The sequence below is a fragment of the Melanerpes formicivorus genome, unplaced genomic scaffold, assembly GCF_026170545.1.
Source record: "Melanerpes formicivorus ecotype bairdi unplaced genomic scaffold, bMelFor1.0.p_v2 SCAF_25, whole genome shotgun sequence".
Taxonomy (NCBI): domain Eukaryota; kingdom Metazoa; phylum Chordata; class Aves; order Piciformes; family Picidae; genus Melanerpes; species Melanerpes formicivorus.
In genome coordinates this window covers 10,099,946-10,122,874 of record NW_027142377.1, presented here as the reverse complement: position 1 = coordinate 10,122,874, position 22,929 = coordinate 10,099,946, and positions in this window count along the sequence as shown.

Here is a 22,929-nt window from a genome sequence, read left to right as displayed (position 1 = left end):
CCAGTGTTAGATTCCTTCACTCTCCACAGTCCCTGCTCACCCAGTTGCTTCATGGATTCTGCAAGGCTCTGTCCCAGCCACACCTGGTCTTCATATTTTAACAGGAGGTTAATCCAGCTGAATGTCGTCAATTAAGAATTGATGGTTAGGTGGTTTCCTGGAGCAGAGAAAGAGTGAACTCTGTCACTAAGAGTTGCAAAATAGAAATCTTTCTTGAAATTGAGTATTTTTTTAAAATGTAACAAAACCATAGAGATCCATATCATAACAAGGTGTAAAGTGGTGGAGAAAGCTCAGCAGTTCCTTCTAACCAGGAAAACACCAAGTACTTTTCACAAATGTGGGTATTTATCTACAGAGTTGGAAAATTTTGAGTGCCTGAAAAACTGGGATGAAAATACAGAAAAGACAGGACTTTAAATGCAATCCAAAATATATTTCCTAGTTGTAAGGTCAGTATTTTCTACTGCATTTCAGCATTCTTAACTCCATTCCTCTTTGATATCAGAATGTGCAGAGCTGAGAAAAATACATTTCAATAATAAGGCTTGTTTTTTTTGTTGTTTTTTTTTTTTTTTTTTCTTTCTGCTTTTAAAGAGCTCTAACTAAGGATTAGCTCCAGTTTTATCTGGACATCTGGGTGAATGGTCACTCCCCAGCTGGTTGGTTCATCATTACTGATCTAGTGCAGAGCCTTATCCACAGCTGCCAGTATAAAGTTTTAGTAGCTGATCCTCTTCTCACAGAACTTGCACAAAGGGTTATGCATTTGATTCCTAGTAAACTCACAGACAATCCATTTAGGTTTGCTGGTTAATATTTTCCCCCCCTCTAGATTTACGTCTACCTAAATTTGATTTCTTGCTTGTTCAATTTTTGCTTTGAAGTTGTTATGTAGACCTTGAGTTTTATGTACTAAATATAAAATATTCCCACTTTTATGTCTTTAAGTAGCTATAAGAAGAAATAAAACTATGTAAACCAAAAATTAATAGCTAATAAACTTCACAGAATAATAAAAACCCACAACCAAACAAAAAATAATTTAAGAAAGAGACAAACAAAACACCTGAAAAGAGAGCCCAGAGATAAGACTATGAGCCAATGGGTTTTGTGTGAAAGCTCTGTTCTCCATCACTGCCTTCTTTACCTCCCATGATGCAGACTGAATAGAAGACTTATGCCTATGGGGAAAAAGGACTAGCTATGGTTACGGCTATAGTTTAAGCAAAGAATAACATGCCTGCATCTGCTATCCTTTTTTGAGTCCTCTCAGGCATGGTGCTTGTCTATCCACATAAGTCTCATAAATAGCCACTCGCTAACTAGAGTTCACTTCAGGAAAAGCATGAGAGCGAGGCAGATGTACAGGCTTATTTTCCCCACATCTTCTTCCAGACTCCAGAATTTGCTGTTCAGGAATTTCCCAAGGCAAAGGTCATGTCTGTGCCTCAGACCACTCTTTTTGATTGCTTCACAAATGTATATAAACTTTTAGCATTCACAAAGATGTGTACATGTGTGAAAGGTACCAGCACACAGACTCCAGACAAACCGCACTCATTTACTATTGCTCACAAAAGACTAACTTATTCTGCATTTCCATGTAAGCAACTGTGCCTTCCTGGGTCAGATTTTGAAGAGTGCTTTGTAAGTATCTTCAAGAATCTAGTGTAATTATTTAAGGGTTTCTGGTTGGCATAAAATTACAAGAACTACTGCAAAGGTTATTAGCAGAATCATGCCTGCCTGGCCATCAGTCTCTATACTTGTGAGCTGTTTGAGGTCTCCAACCTCTGTCAGGTATCCAACTCTCCTGGACAAGATAAAGTGAACTTAGTAATAACAGCAATTCTAAAATCATGCATAACTGTAAATCTGCCACACAGCTTTTATTAAGCCAGCTACATTGCTTTACAAAGCTTTGGGAGCTGAGGAGTCAGACAGCAGTACTAGAAGTGCAGCTGCACAAAGAATCATTTGGGCTGTAGTATCTGAATGCTGAGAGAGGTTTCTTTTCTGGCATTTTCCTTTGGGGTTTGTTTTCTTCTTCTTCCTCCTCTTCTTCTTCTTCTTCTCTCTCTCTCTCTCTCTTTTTTTATTCCCCTAACAGGTGAAATGTGAAAACTCAAAAGAAATTAAGCAACAATTTATCTTATAAACACAGTATGTGCTGCTTATGTTTACGGACCGTCTGTGAATGGATTACATGCAGCAAACATTCCTCACATAGTAACAATGATCTGAAGACTGAGATCTGCTTTTTCCTTAGAAGTAAATAAATTTTAAAAAATCCATTTCCCTTGCAGTGGTAGAAGCCTGGAGGTCAGTTGGTTCTAAGTAGGCATCACTGATGGTGGCAAAGAGATATTTTAAGAAAGCTTATTTGTGTACAATACCCACAGGCCATCCACCTCAACTATTTCTATGGTCTTCAGTTAGTACAGAGCTGGGATAGCAACCATTAAATGTTGTATTTGCATTTATCATGCACTAAATATTGTTTCTTTTTAAGAAAAGGAACCAATTATTTTTTTTTAAATATATGTGCTGTTGTAATATTTCTTAAAACAAATCTGTAGGTACAGTGTTCATTCACTCTTAGAATGTGTGCAACAATAAAATAAAAACTTTGCTGGTAAATCTCATTACAGTGCAGCAATAATGTGTCTGGAATACAGTTTAAACACCATTGTCACTGTATGATTCCATTGCCCTGACACTTTAATCTTGTCTCAGATTTTGTATGAAATGTGTAGCATTTTTGACTGTTTGTGTTTCTGCCCCTTACTCAGTGTTTTGTCTCTATTTTCAAGCAATATTTTCCATCTTGACTTTTATTAAGATGGTGGAAGGGTTTCTTATTAGTTGTTTGGGGGTGGGAGGATTGGTTTTGGTTTTGTTGTGGGGTTACTTTTTGGGTTTTGTGGTTTTTTTCCCTCTCCTCCTTTGCACTGTAATGGCTACATTTTTTAATTAAATGCTTCAGACTGGCACTGTTTTTCCATGCAGTATTCCATGAAATCTACTTGACCAATTTTGGAAGGTTTCTTTGTATCTTAATAGCTCAATTTATAGTGGTCTGCACAAACATAAAACAGGAACCTGCCCACACCTTCCCATTACTGACTGAGTGCTGACACCTCACAGTTCCTCCACATGCCTGTAACAGTTCTCAGTATTCAAAGGATTACTTGTATTCTAAATGAGGGTAAATTTGTAGAGGCAGCAACTCAGTAAGTGTAACTTTACTAGCAATTCTGTGGGTGTGTATTTTACTGCACTGCATCAGTGCTATGGCAGCAAGGCAACAAAATGTGCAGGCTGCTGCACCAAACAGTTGGGTTGCTTCAGACATATACCCACAAATGTGTCTGCAGATGGAAAGAGCACAAGCACACTGAATTGATTCCACCTACCTAGAATGAACACAAAGCCAAAATAAGAAGGTAGCAGTCTACAGTTTTTGGAGATGTCTAGTTTCAGTATAAGTGTGTAAGTGCCTAGAGCTGTAAGCCCTTAAAAATAATCATTATTCCTTCTTACTCTAATCACAAGTCAGTCCACCTGCACACTGGCAGATCACTTTTTCCAATATAACAATATGTTATCATGTTTTGTTTACTAAATGGATACTGCAAGGCAGCCTTTCATACCACTTACAGTACTAGTAATTGCAGATGAAGACATTGATCCAATACCATAAAAACCTGAGTACAAATCATATTTCACTACCAACTCAACCAACACAACAGGAACAAAAAATAATCATTGGATCACCTCATTCATAATCAAGTAGTGATTCCAAAACAAATAAACTAGCTACTCCTAACAGATAATTCTGCTATTTCTATTTAAAACAGTGTAAAACAGAGACCACACTGAAAAATGAGATGCCAGTACAGATCATCTCACTCATAACAAATTTATTCTTGGGATCCAAATAACTTCTATGAGAAATCAGGTTAAATGTAGAGAGTGTTCATAACAGGATTACATGAAAGAGGAAGGTGTCTCACATCTGAGGTAATCTAACAAGAGAAACCTTGGAATAGAAGTACCTTGTGTGATGCAACAAAGATGTTCTGAAAAAATTAGATTGCCATTCTAGAACCAGATGCTGAATTACTGAAAGCTAACATCAAACACTATTACACAATTTGCTCAATGATTGCAGGTATGAAAGTCACAGAACACTGTGATCACAGGAAAGAAAGGTCTATAAATAAACAAATAACATTATAACAGTCACATTCAGCAACTCTTCTGGAACAAAGCTGGCAAAACTCTGGGGCCAGAATCTCCTGTCATTTATTGCTGTTTTCTGTGGCAATAGCACCATGGAAATCAATACAATTACATCAGGGGAAAGATGAATCTGCCTTCTGGTGTTTCATGAAGTTGCAAGACTAAATTAATGGAAAGCCCTAATATAATTGACATGAATGCTGCAGAGTCTGTCCTGTACAAGGATCCATCGGCTCTGGTCTGCTGGCATAATAACCTGTTGTCAGAATACAAAGTTAACTACTAAAAGACGGGAAGTGAGAACATAATATGAATTATAGGATCAGGGAAAAAATAATCTAAGAGTTATACTAATAATATAAATAAAATATTAGTGGTGTGACGATGAATGTAATATTAACTAGATGTTTGTGGTCTACCCTCACAGTATCAGTTTAAAGCATTTGTAATCATGGAAGCTGATTCTAAAATGAGATATTCTGTTTTCTGTTATTAAATTTGATATGGGATCTGAATGATGACAGAATCAGCTGCCTTTTTTGCATCGAGGGTTTGGGGTTGGAATTTTTTTGGTTGGTTGGTTTTTGGGGTCTTTTTTGTTTAGTTTTGGTGTGTTTGGGTTTTTTTGGCACATAAAGCAAATAACTCATATGCTGTGCTTATCTGGCAACACCTTTTGAAAAATCAAATCAGATCTTAAGGTCAGGTTTTAACTGAACATGCTTATTGGAAGACAATTGCCACTGATCACCTCTGAATAACACTTCAAAAATACTTGAATATTAAAGGAAAGTTCATGCAAGGCTCATCATGTGTGCCATCTTTCAGGGCACCAAAACTGTAATGGAATCACATATTTAAACTCAGTCATATAAACTGTTCCTGTTCCTTTTTCTGAGCTGTGGAAGCAAACAGGTTTTAAGTGTGGTTACAATGGTGCGTGGGATCAGTTTGTTGATTGCTGCTGAGGAGGGAATCATGACGTCTGCTTGTTTCATTTTTCAGAATTGCATCTGGTCAAGCTTATATAAAACTGTTTCTATTATTAGGAAATATTTTTCTTTCAATACAGTTTTAAGGACCATAAAAACCTGCAAAGTAAAAACATTGCACCAGTGTTTCCTCCCCCCCCCGGCCAGCTCACATTCCTGCATTTAACTATTGGAGTTTCTGAAGTAGGGCAGTCTGCTTTCAGGAGGGTGCTGTGTTATTACTGAGCACATACAGGCTATATTTGTGCATTCAGATTTTAGCATTTTCTAGAAAATCTTTCAGTTCAAAAGTAAAACAGGAATCATTTTTTCCCCCAGCATGCCGTATGCGATTTGGACAGATTTTAAGGTTTTGGCAAGGCTCCTCAGGGGAGAGTAGGAATGGGTGATGCACACCAAAAGTTACTTGGCAAGTTTTTAGGGATTTCCATGATAGTTTTGTTTCTTGCAGTTTCCTGCTGTGAATAATTAGTAAATTTTTACTTTAAATCTTCAAGTATTCCAAACAAGTAAGAAGTTAATACGTTTTAAAATGAAGGATTTGTTCAGCTTGCACACAGACCAAAGCACAGGGAAAAGTGTAATGTTTATTATTGGAGGTTACCATCTTGCTGTAGCAGCAAAGCAAGAGTTAAAATAAGTGCTGATGAGGAGCAGCTACTCAATGCCACCAAAATGATGGCTATTACTGAAGGATGATTAGTCAAACCTCTGTACAATAGAGACTGTACCAGAGGGGAGAAGCAACAGTCATGCAGGTATGTAACACTGATACATAAAGGGGTTTACAAGCAAAAAAAATATATGAGTTAGTGCAAAAGGTAACAGCAACACAAAATTGTTTGGACATCTGTGTATATCTGTCCAACAAAAGGCCTGTTATAAAATACATTATCACAAAAATATTGTGATGCTCTATTTCATATCCCACACAGCTAACGAATGTATGTCCATTGACCTAATAGATTTCCTGAATACAAAACTAAGTCCCAAAATCTGTAACAGTGGTGCTGCCTTAGATTAATATTGGGAGGAAATAAACTTGCTGAAATATTAAACTTCTCATATATTGAGAACATGGCAGATGGCTGAAAACATCTATGAAGAGAAAGTATCTTCTGCTTTACATTTGTCCATGCCTAGCATCCCTAATGATGAATCTCTCTTAAACATATGTGTTTGAGGGGGAAAGGGACAGATCCCTTATGAATGAAAACTAGAATCTTATTAGTCTCCAGTAAATGAACAAAGGGGTGAAAAAATAATGTACAGACCAGTTCTTTCAGGTTCTGGGCCTCAGTCATACCCAAATTTCTGTGCAAGTGCAGGAGTAAGGTTATGCCGCTGCAAATAGCTACATTATGAGACACAAACAGCCTTGAGTAAGCAGTTGAGGTTAACAAGAAACTCTGTATTGCCTGATCATTTTCCTTCTCAATATATACAAACAATAAGGAGCTTAATAAGGAAAAGACACTGCCCTGATTACAAAGCAGTGGAGATAATCAGGTTTTTCCTCTACAGTTCAGTTTTATATGCTCAAAATTCCAAAGTGCTATTTAAAAAAGATTCAGTGATATTTGTCATATGTGCTGCTTTTAGAAATATTAAAGGGGTGACAATGTGATCTGCTATTGCTTTCTGCCAGCAGTGTGCCCAAGTCTAAATTCTGGACTTGCAGAGTTACAGTTACGGTTGTTTGGGATTGGTTTTAACTGCTACCATCATAAAGAGATATAGACAATATCTTTCCCTCAAAATTATTTTCTTTTGGTTTAAATAATTTCTTCACATCTTTTTTCACACAGTAGTCCAGGTGAGGCCTACTTTTCTGTCCACAATTTTACTGTGACTTGGAGTATTCAACCTGAAATATGAGTTCTGATAGTAGCATATTAATAACTATTGGGATTCTGTATTTTCAAAACCTAAAATCACCTAACTAACTTAGGCAGTTAACTCACATAAATGTACTTCATCAATACACTATTGACTTTTGAGCACAGCTTCGAGTTGTTGGGACATATTCAAGACAAACATGCAAGTAATCGAATTGAAGTCTGGGGTCATTTGAACCCCATATCAGGTGTGGTCTGATGCAAATTGCCACTTGTAGGTCATCCCAAAGATTGTGTGTTGTACTTCATGTCGTCCCTTGCAGATGTTTCAGACACTTGAAGGCAGTATGTTTAAGCACCTGAATAATTCTCATTATCAAAGGAAGAAAGATAATACAGAGATCCAGACGCACAGCAGCCGATGTAGTTGATGTGCACAATACTTGAAGAAGGTGTGAGAATGATAAAATTTAAGGGTTTCTCATACACTCCAATGCACACAGAAGTGGCAGTAAATTTTGAATCCCAAGTCAAAATTGCCACCCTGGAGCACTGAGAGACTGAGGGACTTCTACCAATGCCCTTCAACTGTGTAAAATTCAACTTGGCTTGCAAGTTCTTTCTCTGGTGAAGGCCCTGGTGCCAGAGGCCATACATACAGCCAGTGCAGCAACCGCCTCTGCACAGCTCTGAAATGCTACATGGGAAAACAGCCTTTCAGAAGGTGTCCAATGTGGGTCAGCAACAGGACAGATCTTCAAAATGCTGTAAACAACCCATTTTACCATCTTTGTAAGTTTATGGCTTTTGTGATGTACCTGTAGAGATGCATAGGAGTTTAACTCACTTCTCATTTGCGGTTTGTCCTTCATGTCTGAAAGGCTTTTTAGTTTGGAATTCTATCTTAACACACCTGACAGCAAAGGGTGGTTACATCCATGATGTATTTTAAGTGTAAACTTATGAACTATCCTTTACATTAAAAGAGAAAGAGTGGCAAAGAGAAACACATACCAGATTAATCAGCAACAAATAGCTGGGAAGAAAAAGGACTTAGAAACATGAGTCTTTTTCCAATGTGAAAGAAGACCAAAACTCCAAATTGCGTAGATATAACATACATATACACAAACACACACACACACATATATAGCATACATTTATTATGTGATATATCCCTGAGCATGTCACCCCTTGAGAGGGTGTTGGCTTCAGACCAGTTTGAGACAGCACAACTGTAGCAGCCCCTTGGAATGACTCCAGGGCTGCAAGAACAAAACCCACCCCAGCCACATGTGCAGTGATATATGGCAGTATTTTGAGTTTAATAACTTCCATTTGATGCATTTTACTTCTAAAAACACCCCCATACTTTTAAGAAAGGTCACTTAGCTCTGTCTGGGAAATTCTCAGTCATCAGAAAGCAGGTGTAAAAAGCTTATGTCTTTACCTATGTACCCTGAGAAGAGGAGAAAATGGGCTGTCTTAGAGACCATCGGAAGAGACAGAACTAGAGGTGACAGTTTAAGCATTAGAGGCAGAATGACCAGTAATGTCATTAATGCAAGATATTCTCCAGCTAAAAATCGATTATGCAGTCATTTCTCAGGAAGATCGCTGATGAACTCAATTCAGCTAATTCTTCATGTCCTACAGGTGGAAGCCATGCTAATAGACGGAAATGAGGGCTCTCCCCAAGTGATGATGATGTGAATCTTAAGGAAAATTAAAAGTTTTTTCTTTGGAAGAATGGATTGAAACACCTGTGACAAGCACATCTTTGGGTCTGGGTTAGCTTTAAAATCGAAGTCACTCATAGTTCTGATCACAGAGTATACCACAACAAAACCTGCTTTATCTATACAGTCACACAAAGCAAACCAAAATATTTTTTGTTTGAAATACCAGAAACTAGATCCTGGCATAAGACTCAGCCCCTCTACAAGTATTTACTGTTTGCTGAGCAATGAATTCTGGCTCGCTACTCTTGCTGTCTGAATGAAGGCTGACCCTGAAATGGCCAAACTGGTAGCCTACACAGCTACAGAAAAAAACTTAAGGCATTTTCACCATTCATTTAGTTTAGATGTTTCTTACTGTTAGAACTGCTATTCCTACAGGATTAATTATAAATAGTTATCTACTGGTATCTACAGTAATACATTTTGCTTCTGAGCATGCACCACTGAGTTTTATAATGGGTTGTGTATACACTGCAAATGTTGAACAATATTTTCATTGATAAATGACAGGCAACTTGTATTTGTATTTCCTGTGAGATTTAATGATGCGGTGGGATAGCTGTATGGAAAATGGGCATTAATATTAAGACTTATTGCCAAAACCATCCCCAGGACAGTAGGCACATTTCTCAAGAGTTTAATAGGATCTGAACCCATTTACTCTACTCTGGTTCTTAGGATCAAAAGTAATTTTCTTTTTCCAATACCTTATGCAGAAACTTAATTGAATAAAATAAACATAACCTCAACTCCTGTTTTCTTTCTCCAAATGCAGTTTTTCTCCCAAGAAGCAAAATATTCTTCCAACTTCCCAGGTTTCCTCCAAACCCTCCCCTGTGACCAGCCAAGAAAATGTGATGTTATTGCACTGTGAATCAGTAGCAATGCAATGCTTCACCTTCACTGACTTGTGTCAGACCAGCTCTACACCACCACTGCACACACAGAGTTCATTTTCTCCTCTCCACTCATGAGCTGCTCTATACTTTTGGTAGAAAAAAGTGAGTTGCTTACACCAATAGGGAAGCTGAAGTGGAATTAGGGAAAATGAAGGATTTAAGGAATAATCTTGCCCCACATACATCACCCAGAAACATTTTGCTCTAATGATGCTTCTAACACTTGTTTCAAGAGTGCTTAAAAGCTTTAGGAAAGCCACTGTTACCTAGGACACATCTACTCAAGAGTTAGCCAGGGACAGCAGCAGGAACAGAACTTCTTCAGGAAAGCTTTAGTTTATTATTTGTAGAAGGTCAAAAACCGATAGAGAGGAACTGGAAAAAATAATTTGCATTTTAGCTTCTGTACAGTTTTACTTTCAGAACTAAATTAAGATATTCTTTTCTCTCTAATGCCAAGTCCCTACAAGACTACTGAAAAAAACACCTCCTGTGTTTATTAGCTAGAAGATATTTCTCAATGATGTAGTACATTCTTCAGTCACCCCATTTTTCATACTAAATGGAATTTTACTTTTAAAGTTCAAGGTGAAGAAGTTAAGCAGCCATGCTTTCAACCATGTGGAAGCTGCAAACTTATTTTTGTTTCCCCCTGCTCTTCCTGTAAACCATGTCCACGGCACAGCCTGATGAATTAATTCTGCAGTGATATTTTAGTATTTCTTTTTTCATAGAGTTTTAATGTGTTTAATCTGACAAACTTCCATCTAAAGAATAGACAGACACATTTTTCTAACCTGTTTTGAAGTCTTAGAGCTCCTGCCTTATGTATTTTTCCTGAAATCAATACAATTATCCCTGATAAATATTCTCCTCATGTAAATTAGAAAAAAATATCTCTCATATTTGATATTTACAATGTTCTGTTGGTGGACACACAGCAGGAAACAGTGTCACAGAGAATTAAGAGTCAAAACAAGATTCCTAAATCTAATCTAATCCCTAAAAGGAGATTCTTGCATATATTTGATGGAGTACTAAGACTGACCTACAACAAAAATGATTCCCTCCCAACAGAGAGGAAAAAAGAAAGGGAAGGAGCAAGTCCACCAAGGAATAATTTGGAGTCGGCTTGGAAGTAGAGAGGTAAAGAGTCTTCTTTAAACAATATATATATAAATAAAGCAGGTAAGGCTCACAAGGGCAAGGAACAAGGATAGACTGGAGGAAAAAAACCCAAGAATACAAAACCAGTCTCTCTGAAGAGGCATGGAGGCAGTGGGTAGAAGGATAAGGCCCAACCACATGGCAGAGAAACAGGAAGGCAGCTGCAGTAGCTCTCGTCCAGGAAAGGCAGGAGCCAAAAAGAGAGCTAATGGCTGCAGTGTCCTCCCTTTTATACCCTAGCTGGGCAGGGAGGGGGAGTGGAACAGATGCAGTTTCCCATGGGGGAAACTCCCTGCAGGGTGGGCAAAGCACTCATAAGCCCTCCACCCCTGTTTTCAGGATGGGCGTAACCCATCACACAGACATTTTACATTTTGTTCCACTTTAGCTCTCTAATTCAGTTCATGAGAAGTTTAGCTTACATTTCTCCCTCTTTACATTTGTCAATCAGCAACACTTCGTTATTTCCACAATATATATTCCAGCCCATAAATGCATTCAAATGCTAAATACACTTATCTAGTCGGAAATTGCGGTCTGACGCGGTTACTTCAGCTATCTTAGCAGGAATCAGATGCAGGAGTCCAAACTAACTTTTCTCCAAAAGTGGTCATCCAAGCATCTAACTTCCCTGGAGCAGATTTGGACAGCCTGAGTTAACTGCTCATAGGGAAGGCTGTACACTCAGATTTTCAACAAGAAGCTTTTCCAGTTATATTCCCCTTTCAGTATATTAACATCCCTGCCAATACATATTTAAGTGATGCTTTTAAGTCCATCAAAATAAAGCTTGAACACCACTGCAACTGTGGTGTTGAAAAAAAATTATATTTTTTTTAATTAAAAGAAGTGTTGTCATGTGCATAATGCCCTAGGCCTGAAGGAATTTAGATTCATTCTCTGTGCCATCACAGACCTTAGCTGTGACCTCTGTCAAGTCATTAAATTGCCTTGTCCTCGATTTCCCCCTTCAAAACACAGACAGATGCAGCTCCATCTGTACTAAAGGATGTGCAGCCACGTATCCACAACCACTTCATGCAACATGTTACCTAAGTTCCTCCACAAAATGGAGATCCTCATCTGTCTTTTCTCCAAACCTTTGTCCAGCTTGCCAATGTACCATGTCAGATCAAGAGCTTTTCCTCATCATGTACCAGCAAAACAGGCTTTATCCATAGTTTGCATCTCATGACATGCAGTATCAATAAACACAACTTTGCTTAACCCTTCTCTCACCTCTACATCCACTAAAATGCCTCGATAAATGATCCCTGTCTTAGCCAAAAAGAGGTACTGAGAACCAACTCCTTCCTGGTACAGGAGGTTAGGTGGAGTATGGCCCCAGGGCTGCAGAAGCCAGTCTCTTTCTCTTGGTGACCAGCTACCCACAAAGGCAAAAGGCTCTGATGCACACCACACCTTCACTCTCAACCAGGCTGCCATTTCCATGAAACCCACCAGTTCTTAATGGCAACATACAAATGGGCAAACAATGACCTTGTGAATGTGTCTCCTTCCAAATACAGAATGGTCTTAAAGTCTGTATAAGAATTGTTAAGGCTATTGTTTCACTTAAGTGTGTTTCTTAAGAACCATGGACCCATAACGAGCGTTGCAATGGGAAAATATGCAAGATAAATTGTTCTGTGTCTCAGTAAAAGACACACACAATCATAAAAAAAGGAAAGAGGTAATTCTAAATCTTTCATCTAGTTGAGAACTGACCTTCCTTAGCTTGAAACTGCCTGTAGGAGTCCCAGGACAGGTTGTACTGACATTCTTTTAACATCGTTTCATCAGCACAGCCAAAACTAATCACAGGAATATTACAAGATGACAGGTGCATTTATTCTGTCAATTAAATCAGATGGTTAAATCGAAATGTGCCCCAAATCTCTCTTGTTTGCATTATCCATATTGGCATTTCTTGGCTGTGGTTCATTGCTGGCTGGAAGTCATCCAGCCCCTACAGAGTCACTTTGCAATACTGTGCCAGCAAGTTTCCATGCTCTGCAGCAGCGGTTACACCAAGACCAGAGTGATCCTAGAGGACTGAACTGAAAATGTTGCATTGTTTCACTAAGATTTATTTTAGGGGAAAAAAAAAAAAAAGGGAAGAAGAAAATAAATCCCTCTGAGTGAATGAGACACTTAAATCAATGCTTTTGAAATGTAAAACGGCTATATCGGTTTACACCTAACCACTAGTGACACGCACGTGTTAGAAAAGAGACTGGAACAGAGACTTTAAACATTGTCAAAAAGCAATTAAGTAAGAAATACAAAGCAAAATCTAACCTCAACTTAAGACACTTCCTTAGTACACATAATTATCATCAAATATTTTCTGTGGGGGAAGAAAAAGAGAATTTAATCCCAAGAAAAGCAATAGACATTAAGGTGTGATCACAATAGAAATCACCAGGAGCTGAAGCACCATCTACCGTCACCTAAGCACCGAAGGAGTCGCCAAGCAGAGGGTGAGCTTACGTAAATTATTTGCTGCAATGACAGTTGCAGTGGAGGAAGCCAAGGACACAGATAAGTTTTTCTTTTTGATTTTTTGGTGCATATGTTTCTGTACTCCCACTGAGATTTCTCCTCCCTGCAGTAGTTGTGGTTCTGCATTACCTAAAGACTTTTTTTCCCCCTAGTATTATATTTGTACATTAATAATTTGATGAGCGCTCAGCTCATCCTTTTATCAATGAAACCATACTTCCTTTTGTCATCAAGGAGACACGTACCACAGCGGAGTTCTCAGTTGCAAGGCAAAGCTATTTTTGACAGAATATGTAGACACAGTTTGTGGTTTCGGCTCCCCAAGAAACCCCCCATTCACACCTGATCTCCTTGCCAGCCTCTAGCCCCATTCTTTGCCTCCATATCCTTCCCACTTTGGAAGAACCACTCATTGCTAGCTCTTCTGTAGCAGAAGACAACTCAGAATGTTGCTGAGTGACACCTCCTGTTAAAAGATAAGTAGAGCCTCAGAAATAAAGACAGGATATATGGAAGGATAAATACATATGAGATCAATTTGTTATATGTTCTCTTAACTTTTGCTTGACAGCCTCAAGTATTTCCCCTGCACTCTGATTTTCATAGAATCATAGAATCATTTGGTTTGGAGAAGATCATCAGGTTTAACCATTAACCTTACTCTACCAAATTCACCACTAAACCATATCACTATCACCACATCTACATGACCTCTAAACACAGCCAGGGATGGTGAATCAACCACGTCCCAGGGCAGCCTGTTCCAATGTTTAACTACTCTTTCAGTGAAATGTTTTTTTTCCCAATGTCCTGTCTAAACCTGCCCTGGTGCAGCTTGCGGCCATTCCCTCTTGTTCTATCACTAATTACCTGTGAGGACACCCGCACCTACCTCTCTATATTGTCCTTTCAGGTGGTTGTAGAGGGCAATAAGGTCTCCCCTCACCCTCATCTTCCTCAGACTAAACAGTCCCAGTTCCCCCAGCCACTCTTTGTAAGACTCATTCTCAAGCACCTTCACCAGCTTAGTTGCTCTTTGCATCCACTCCAGCACCTCAATGTCTTTCTTGCATTCAGGTCCTCAAAACTGAACATAGTACTCAAGGTGTGGCCTCACCAATGCCGAGTATAGGGGGACAATCACTTCCCTGCTCCTGCTGGTCACACTATTTCTGATACAAGCCAGAATGTCATTGTCTCTCTTTGTCACTTGGGCATGCTGCTGGCTCATATTCAGCTGCTTGTCCATTAGAACCCTCAGGTTCATTTCTGCTGGACAGCTCTCCAGACACACTTCCCAAGGCCTGTAGCATTGCACGGAGTTGTGGTAGCCCAAGTGCAGGACCTGGCACATGGCCTTGTTGAAGCACATACCACTGACCTCAGCCCAGTGATCAAATCTGTCTAAGTCTCTCTGCAGAGCCTCCCTACCCTCAAGGAGATAAAAATTCCCTCCTACTTGGTGTCTGCAGATTTACTAACGTTGCACTCTAAGTCCTCATTAAGATAATTGATAAAGATGTTAAGCAAAAGTACTCCTAATGCTGAGCACTGAGGAACACTACTTGTGACTGATTTAACTCCATGGACGACTACTCTTTCAGCAAATATTCATATGTTTCTTTTCATTGTATGGTATGTCTAGGCAGCAATGAATCCTGGACAACATGCTAGTCACCAGTTTGTCAAAGCATCACATTTATAAGCTATTCACAAGGTTTAGTTCATTTCCCAGTGACTCTAGAAAGGCCAGTATAGGTAAGTCCATGTAATGGGTTGGGGCAGACCCCCTCCCCACCACAGGCAGAAACAACGACTCAGACAAACAGATTGCAAAAGTGATGAAAAGTTTAAATAGAAAACAGTGAGTGTGTGCAGAAAACCAGAAACATAGTGACAAGAGAAACCCCAAAACAGACCCAGAAACATCCCATCCCCACCTGAGTGTGCACCCAAGACCCCCAGGGCTCGCCCCCCGCCCCCCACTGCTAGGCTAGTCTCAGCTGGCCAGATCTGAGACTGCCCATGCCCCCCTCTGTGGCCTAGCCAGGCCCATGACCAGGAGACATCTCCCCCAGTTACCGGGTGATGGAGAGGAAGGAAAGAGGAAGTGCCAGACCCTGCCGTGGACTTTATAGTGGTGCAGGAATTATGGGAATGGAATACCTGGCTTCCTGTGACCCCCCCCGGGCTGGTCCTACCCCTTGGGACCTCCCAGGTGTGGTCTGTGCAGTGGCATCTGGGCCAGCACCCAGCCTAAACCACCACAGTCCAAAAAACTGCTTTGAAACTTAAGGTGTGCATGCACCTGGCCATATACTTCAGCAGTCTTGAGATAACTTGCCTTTCTGGCTTGACCTCCGATTGGCCACTATGTGATGGATTTACCTGGTTATCTGTTATTAAACCTGCTTACCATCACTTGATACAACACTTTTACCATCACAGCAATATGCCTTGTTCTGGTGTTGCAGGACTGTGCCTTTTATCTATGAGGCCACTGTGCTACCAGCCTCGCTCACTCTCAGTTCATGGCTTGCCTGGAGCAGCCCACCATTGCTGCTCCCTGGCACAGGATAGACACAATGGGTATTTCTGTCTTTAAAAGAAAAGCCATTACAATGAAATCACCTTTGTTCCAAAAGTACCAGAGTGCCACAAGGTATCATACACAGCAGCAAGTGCCTCCAAACATGATGAAGTGATGATAGCACAGGGAAGCAAGAAGTCTTGTGTCAGATCAATACAAGCATAACTGTAACATCCCAATATATTTTACTGCAGTGGTCCTAAAATAAAGTAAAACTTGTAAAATTAACCAGTTCTATCAATTTCTCATTATTCACCTTTTATGAGAAACATTGTAACAAGGTTCTACTTGGAGTATAATATGAAATGCCTAAACATTACTTCATGACCCATTTTCTGACTGATGTGGTTTCACATTCCAAAGCAAGTTATAAGTTAATAAATACTGTAAGTCTAGTTATTATTGTTTAAAGACAGGGATTAATGAAAACTAGGTGCTGATTACTTTATCCTAAGGCTAAAGTCAATTCTTTTATCTGTCCTAAATCCAACAGGATATAAGCACAAGTTTTTGCATGTAAGCATGGAACTGAAAGACTATGGCTTTAAAGAGGCAAGCATGTGTTGGTTTTAAACAAGAGAAAGCTATGCAGAAAAACAGGACTCTACATTAAGGGGGACAGCACTTTTCTTCTTTTCAGTACTGTTCCAAATGCCTTTTTTTTCTGCTCTAAACAGTTTTGTTATTAATTCCAAATTAATTATATTTAAGAAAGCCAGTAATATCCAGTTAAGTAAAATATCTTTATTTCCCTAGCTGTGTGCTTTCATCAACAGTGTTGGCATGGAATTCTGCAAACAGTGGTATATATTTACAACAGAAGAATTTAAAAAAAAAAACCAAAGTACTTTTTTCTGTGCACATGGAGGATCAACACAAGTGTGTGCTTTAGCCACTGGAAAGATAAGAGTGCTTAGAGTTTGCTTTTAACGTGACTACTTAATTTGGAAGGCTATTTAGCTTGCAATGTAGCTAGGTGGAATTGTGTGCACGAACTATGTGCTCTTACAATTAATCAGCCACAGTAATTTTAAAGCTTAATCAATGCACTCATAGGGGGAAAGAAAAAAAATAATGTTTTAGAAATTGCCTTTTCTTGTAGATCCCCAAAATGCAGAAAGAATCCTAATGTGTCATTAAAATCTTAAACATGACATATTTTTACCATTTTTAATCAGTTCCATATCTCTATATATTTCAAGTGGTTATTCCAATATAGAATAGTATAGAATAGAATAGAATAGAATAGAATAGAATAGAATAGAATAGAATAGAATAGAATAGAATAGAATAGAATAGGATAGAATAGAATAGGATAGACCAGACCAGGTTGGAAGAGACCTTCAAGATCATCGTGTCCAAACTATCACCCAACACCACCCAACCAACTAAACTATGCAACCAAGCACCCTGAGAAGTCTCCCCCTGAACACCTCCAGCGATGGTGACTCCACCACAACAACTTATGGGTGAATTCTGTTAATTTTAATGGCAAACTAAGAGAATAGAGAACACAATTGGGAAACTGTGCGTATTTTAAGCTAAAATAAGCTAAAATACTAAACTTTGCTGATGAGAGACCTTAACAGGGTTGCTATTCTCATGCAAGGCCACACAGAGGAGACAATAAAATCACAGAGTAATCAGAGAATAAGTAAAAAGTAAGTCAAAGTGTAATTGCTATTGGCAGTCAATCTGTAAACCCAGAGCTTTCCCGAGCCAGTCCCTAGTATCTATGATTTTATAAACAATACAAAAGTGTTACCCACTTATTCTGCTAACAGAAATTGTATAGCTGTTAAATTATGCATTGTGTTGCACAAAATGAAACTCCCACATATCCAGTGTTTTTATTTTTTTCTTGCATTCCACATCCTTTTGATCTACCACTAAAGCTAGTTCCCATTTAGGGGAATATGTTGTGGGATGACGGTATCTCAATATTAAATAAGGCAACCATATGTTTCCTCCTTTTGCCATACTGTTTGCAACTGCCCCTGACTCTTGGTGGATTAGATTCCTCATCAGTTAGCCTGGTGCTGATAGACTGCCTTTTGCAGGTGTTGTGTTGATATAATGCAAAACACAGATTCCAAAAAGCTGAACTCCCTTGTGCATAAAGCGGCATTAGCTCCTTGTTTTCCCTTATGATGCAGCCCACAGGGATCTGCTCTAGGCTCTTACTTTGCAAAATCAGCTTAAATACTGTAATCTGAGTGAATACCTGCACTTTGACTATCTAAAAGAAGGGCTAGGATATTCAGATCTGCATTATTTTGATCATATTTGGGATGGAGGGATGAGGGGGATGGTTAGGTAAAAGCTGAAAGCCAGGTGATGATAGACTTACATTATCACTTACAACAAATATTTGTTTCCAGCAAGCTTCCCTATCTTAAATGCTGAGGACTACCCACCTACAGCACACAAAGTACTGAGTCTTTAACTATACCAAGAGTCAAAGTTTTATTTAAAGGTACCATTCAATTTCCTTTCAATATTTGTCTAGCTTGAAAAGAAGCATTGTGGTAAAAATGCATGTAAAGCAAAGAAGTGTATCAGCACTGTCTTAATCAACCACCAGAAATTATATCATCCTGAGGAGATTTTGTGGGTTTTCGTGGTTCAGAAGACCCCTACCTCCCTGTGCTCATTCTTGACAGAGATTAAAGTATAGGTGTGCAGTGTCTTGGAGAAGAAATCAACAAGAGAGAGAGAATAAAAACAACTCTATTTTTATGCTAATGTGCTGTTAAGAAAAGGGCCTCATTTGGGAAGTCATTAAAAAACAACAACAACAAACAACACCCACAAAACAACCAAAAACCCCCACAAAAAATGTTAGCAGATCCCCAAGTCAGAGCATAGAAGCGTTCTCTGCAGATGGAGGATTTAAAAGAAGTAAAATGATAACCACATAGTCAAGAGACTAGAAAAGAGACCTTGATGTTTGATAGTTGTAATAACCTGCAGAGTGCTCTAATGGCTCAGGGATCAGGTGCAGAACTATAGCAATAACAAGAGCTGAATAATTATCTCAGCCATATCTGTATAACCACAGTCCCAGAGTATGAACTATATAAGGAGGCTTCTGCTGCCTCTCCAAGATTTCCTGAAATGTTAAATCACTGAAGTGGGAGCACTTCCAGCATTAGTGCTGCCCAGTTAGAAAGAAATAAAGCCCAGAATCCTCTAGTGGCAGTTCTAATGTCTTTGTTAATTATGAATTATGGGTAAACATGCAGACTCACAGAGGTCATGGCTGTCAGCAACAATACTTTTCAAGAAGGATTTTTATGAGGGTCTTTTTCATTTTGCCATAATGTCCTTTACATATACATAAAACGCACCAAGAATACAAGAAACAGTGTTTGTTTTGGGGGAAGATGTGATTATTTTTCACTTGTTTCCTACCCTCTACACAGTCATGTATCCGCCGCCAGGACAACCCAGTTCATAACTATACAGTCCTCTGTGAATAACAACAGCTGTACAGTTCCAAGGACCAGGCAGAAAGAGTCACCAGGGCTGGGGTTAGGTTAATGATCAGACACTCTGTTAACAAGAAAGTAGTGGTTTTCACAGCGAACAGCCAGTCAGTATCCCATCAGCTGTAGTCACCTTTCACACACAATAGAGAAACAAAAGCTGCATACAGTATGCTTGATTAACCTCACTTAAATGGCAACACTGATCTCAAATCTGTCCCAGGAGTATATATAAACAGGATTAAAATTATATTATGTGTGGATTCTACCCAACAAAAGCAACTGGCACAAAATCATTTTAATTAGGTGGTAGATGCTGTAACTCATTCCATTTTGTCATTTCTTCTCTGTCCCATCAAAGAACTTTTGGGACTCACTAAATTGTGGAAGGAATAAAGGAGATTTGAAGATAGCATTGAACAACATGTTGCCATAATTCTTGACTGGTTTGTCAAAAGGCTACATGAAACTCAGAGGACTGCATTCAAAATACCAGTGTGAAATTCTGCATGGAGGGCATAATCTTATAATCTGCAAGACAGGCAACAGAATTATAGCAAGTCACAGTGGAGTTTTTAGGTAAGTATAATTCAAAAGATTCTTGTCCTGTTTCTAAGAAACTTATTACTGCTAGCTGAGTTACTTGGAATCTCTCCGTGAGCTGAGAACCATGAGACCTTCAATGACATATGGCATCATCTCAGCTCTGAGCCCATGGAAATAAAACAATGGAAGACATCTTTTCAGGATAGCAGTCTTTAACAAAATGTAAAAAGAATTTTTGTCTAGTTCCAGATGTATTTTCCTCATTTTGTAGAGATAGAACAATAAAGGACTATCAAGCATAAGTTCTCAACTCATATCAGAAAATATAGGTTAGATATTTCAAGTGATCAATTAATCCTGACTCTCATCACCCAATATAAATCTGACCTTGTCCTGTACCACTGGTAGTAGGTCAAAATTATTCTGCCTCTATTATCAGAGGTAAGTATTTTCTTCCTTAAAAATTGCTAGCATCAGCCTTCCTAAACTGAAGAAAATCTGTCAAAGAAAAGAAAGGGGTACCTACAAAGCTCCTGTCTTTACTTGGAATCAACAACAAATGCACCAAAAAAAAATGCATTAGAGGGGTTGAAATCCTTACCACTTTCCTTGGCACAGACCAGATACCCGTGTAATCTGCAATATGTTCCATAGGGGGCACATTGACAACACGGGAGTGGTGCAAGTAGAAAACCATATTTTTCATACCAAAATATCACTAGCAGGTAAGAAGACTGACCGTTATGTTACATAATAAAGATAAGTCATGTGTACTTGAATAGTTAACAGATGGACTAATTAGAGGCTGAATTATTTGTGGTATAACTGATAGCTGGTGAAATCAAGGTTACTGAGGAAAATGGACTTGACTTTGGAAAAAACAGAGGGTATCTGCAGGGCTAAGGAAAACTGCTTCCCAAAATAAAGGGTTAATGAGCAATGAAAGAACAGAAGTGCATCTAATTAAAAGGCATACCAAGGCATGCAGAGAGAATACAAGGGTAAGCAAATGGCAGAGACCACATTTGTGTGCAACACATGAAGAGGCAAGCATGGAACAATATAGAGATAAGCCATACAAAGGGCAAGGTGTCAAGCACGTAAAATAAGCTTCCAACTTATCAAGGTAGGGTGTCTTTTTTTACAAAAATGGTATAAATAACTATATACAGGCACATAGAGAGAGAAATAAAAATGTGAAGAGGACAGGAGCTACCTGTTTGGGGTATCTATGAATAGGAATATTTTACAATGACTTTGAAACACAGAAAATGTATGGATGAAAGTGAAGTTTGAGAGAGAGAAGTTCAACATCATCTCCTTTAAACTAGTTTATCATCTTGCACACTGACCTTTGGAAATATTTCCTTCCCCCACATTGCCACTATTAAAAAGCCCATGGGAAAGATAACATTGCTACATAGGTAGGTGTCATTGTTTAACCCCAAAAATGCATAACATCGCTAAAACACAGAATACACAAGTAAGCAAAGAACTATCCTTCTACTGCCCACTATTACGTGTTTGTGGAGTGTTGACATAGTGGAGTGTTGAAACCATCACTTCTTGGGCTTACATAGCACAAACAATGTTAACAATGAAAAGGAAATACTTACAATTGTTATACTTGCAAACCATTTTGCAGCTGTAGCTCTGGGTCAAAAGTTGTCAGCAGACTGTAGGATCCACATAGGAAACTTAAGAAAAAAACCACTGTCGTTTATAGCATTGTCTGGGCTTCAAAAATTATCCTGAAATTGCAAGATACTAATCAAAAGAAATCTAAACTAGGAAAGACCTTCTTTCAGTGGACACACAGTTGAGAGTGCTCACAGGCAGTAAAAACAAAGCTAAAAGGAGTGTAAAATCACCCAAGTCCTATTTCTGTATCAAAATTTGACATGCCTGGATAGGAAGTGCAAAGTAACTCAACCTTACAGAAAGCTTGAGAGTAATTCCAGATGATGGGGAAAAAAGAAAACAAAACATGAAGCACTTCCAACAGTAGATTAGATATAGATATAGATATAGATATAGATATAGATATAGATATAGATATAGATATAGATATAGATATAGATATAGATATGGATATAGATGCACACGTGTATTGAGATGATGGAGATTAAAATGCTACATATAAAGGATTCTTGCAAAAAGATCACCATGCCATAATACTCCACAGCAGGAGGGCAGAAACCTTAGGCATAATCCACAGTGCCCATGTGTGCATTGAGAAAGGCAAGAAAACATCCTAAGGTGTTTTAATCAGACTGAATATTGCACCAGAAGATGAAGGGTTAAATGCAAATTCTAGTGTAAAGTAAATAGCTGAACTACAATGAGGACTTCTCTTTATGTATAAATTATGCTGGTGCAAACACAACAACAAACACAAATCACATCACATTCTTCTGGTCTTGGAACTAAAATGTATAAATCCATAAATGTATTTTTATATCAGTTTGATGAAAAAGGTCATGCCCTGATAATAGATTTCTGTCCATAGAGTTTGGCCTAACACACTATTGACATTGATGGTGTCTCTTCATTGATCAAAATGGGCTTTCAAACAGCATCTTCTGTATTTCTAATCGAGTTGCTGGATGACTTTGTAGCAGCAATGTAATAGAGGTTAATAAATCATGTTTGTATGGAATATGATTCCTGATGGATTAAAATCTCCTAAATAAGCCATGATTGCTCTCATTTCTAGGTTGCACACAACATCTGATCCTTCAGCAACATGTTGTTTAGGGGCTATGGCTCAGACACTTCTCTGAGGTCCCAGACAAAAAAGAAAATTCATTGTGCTGGCATTTGGTAAAATTGTTGACCAATAAAAAAACCAACTGGAACTGAAGTAGCCATAAAAAGTTATAAGGAGGAGTCCTTATGAAAGTTCCAAAAGTAA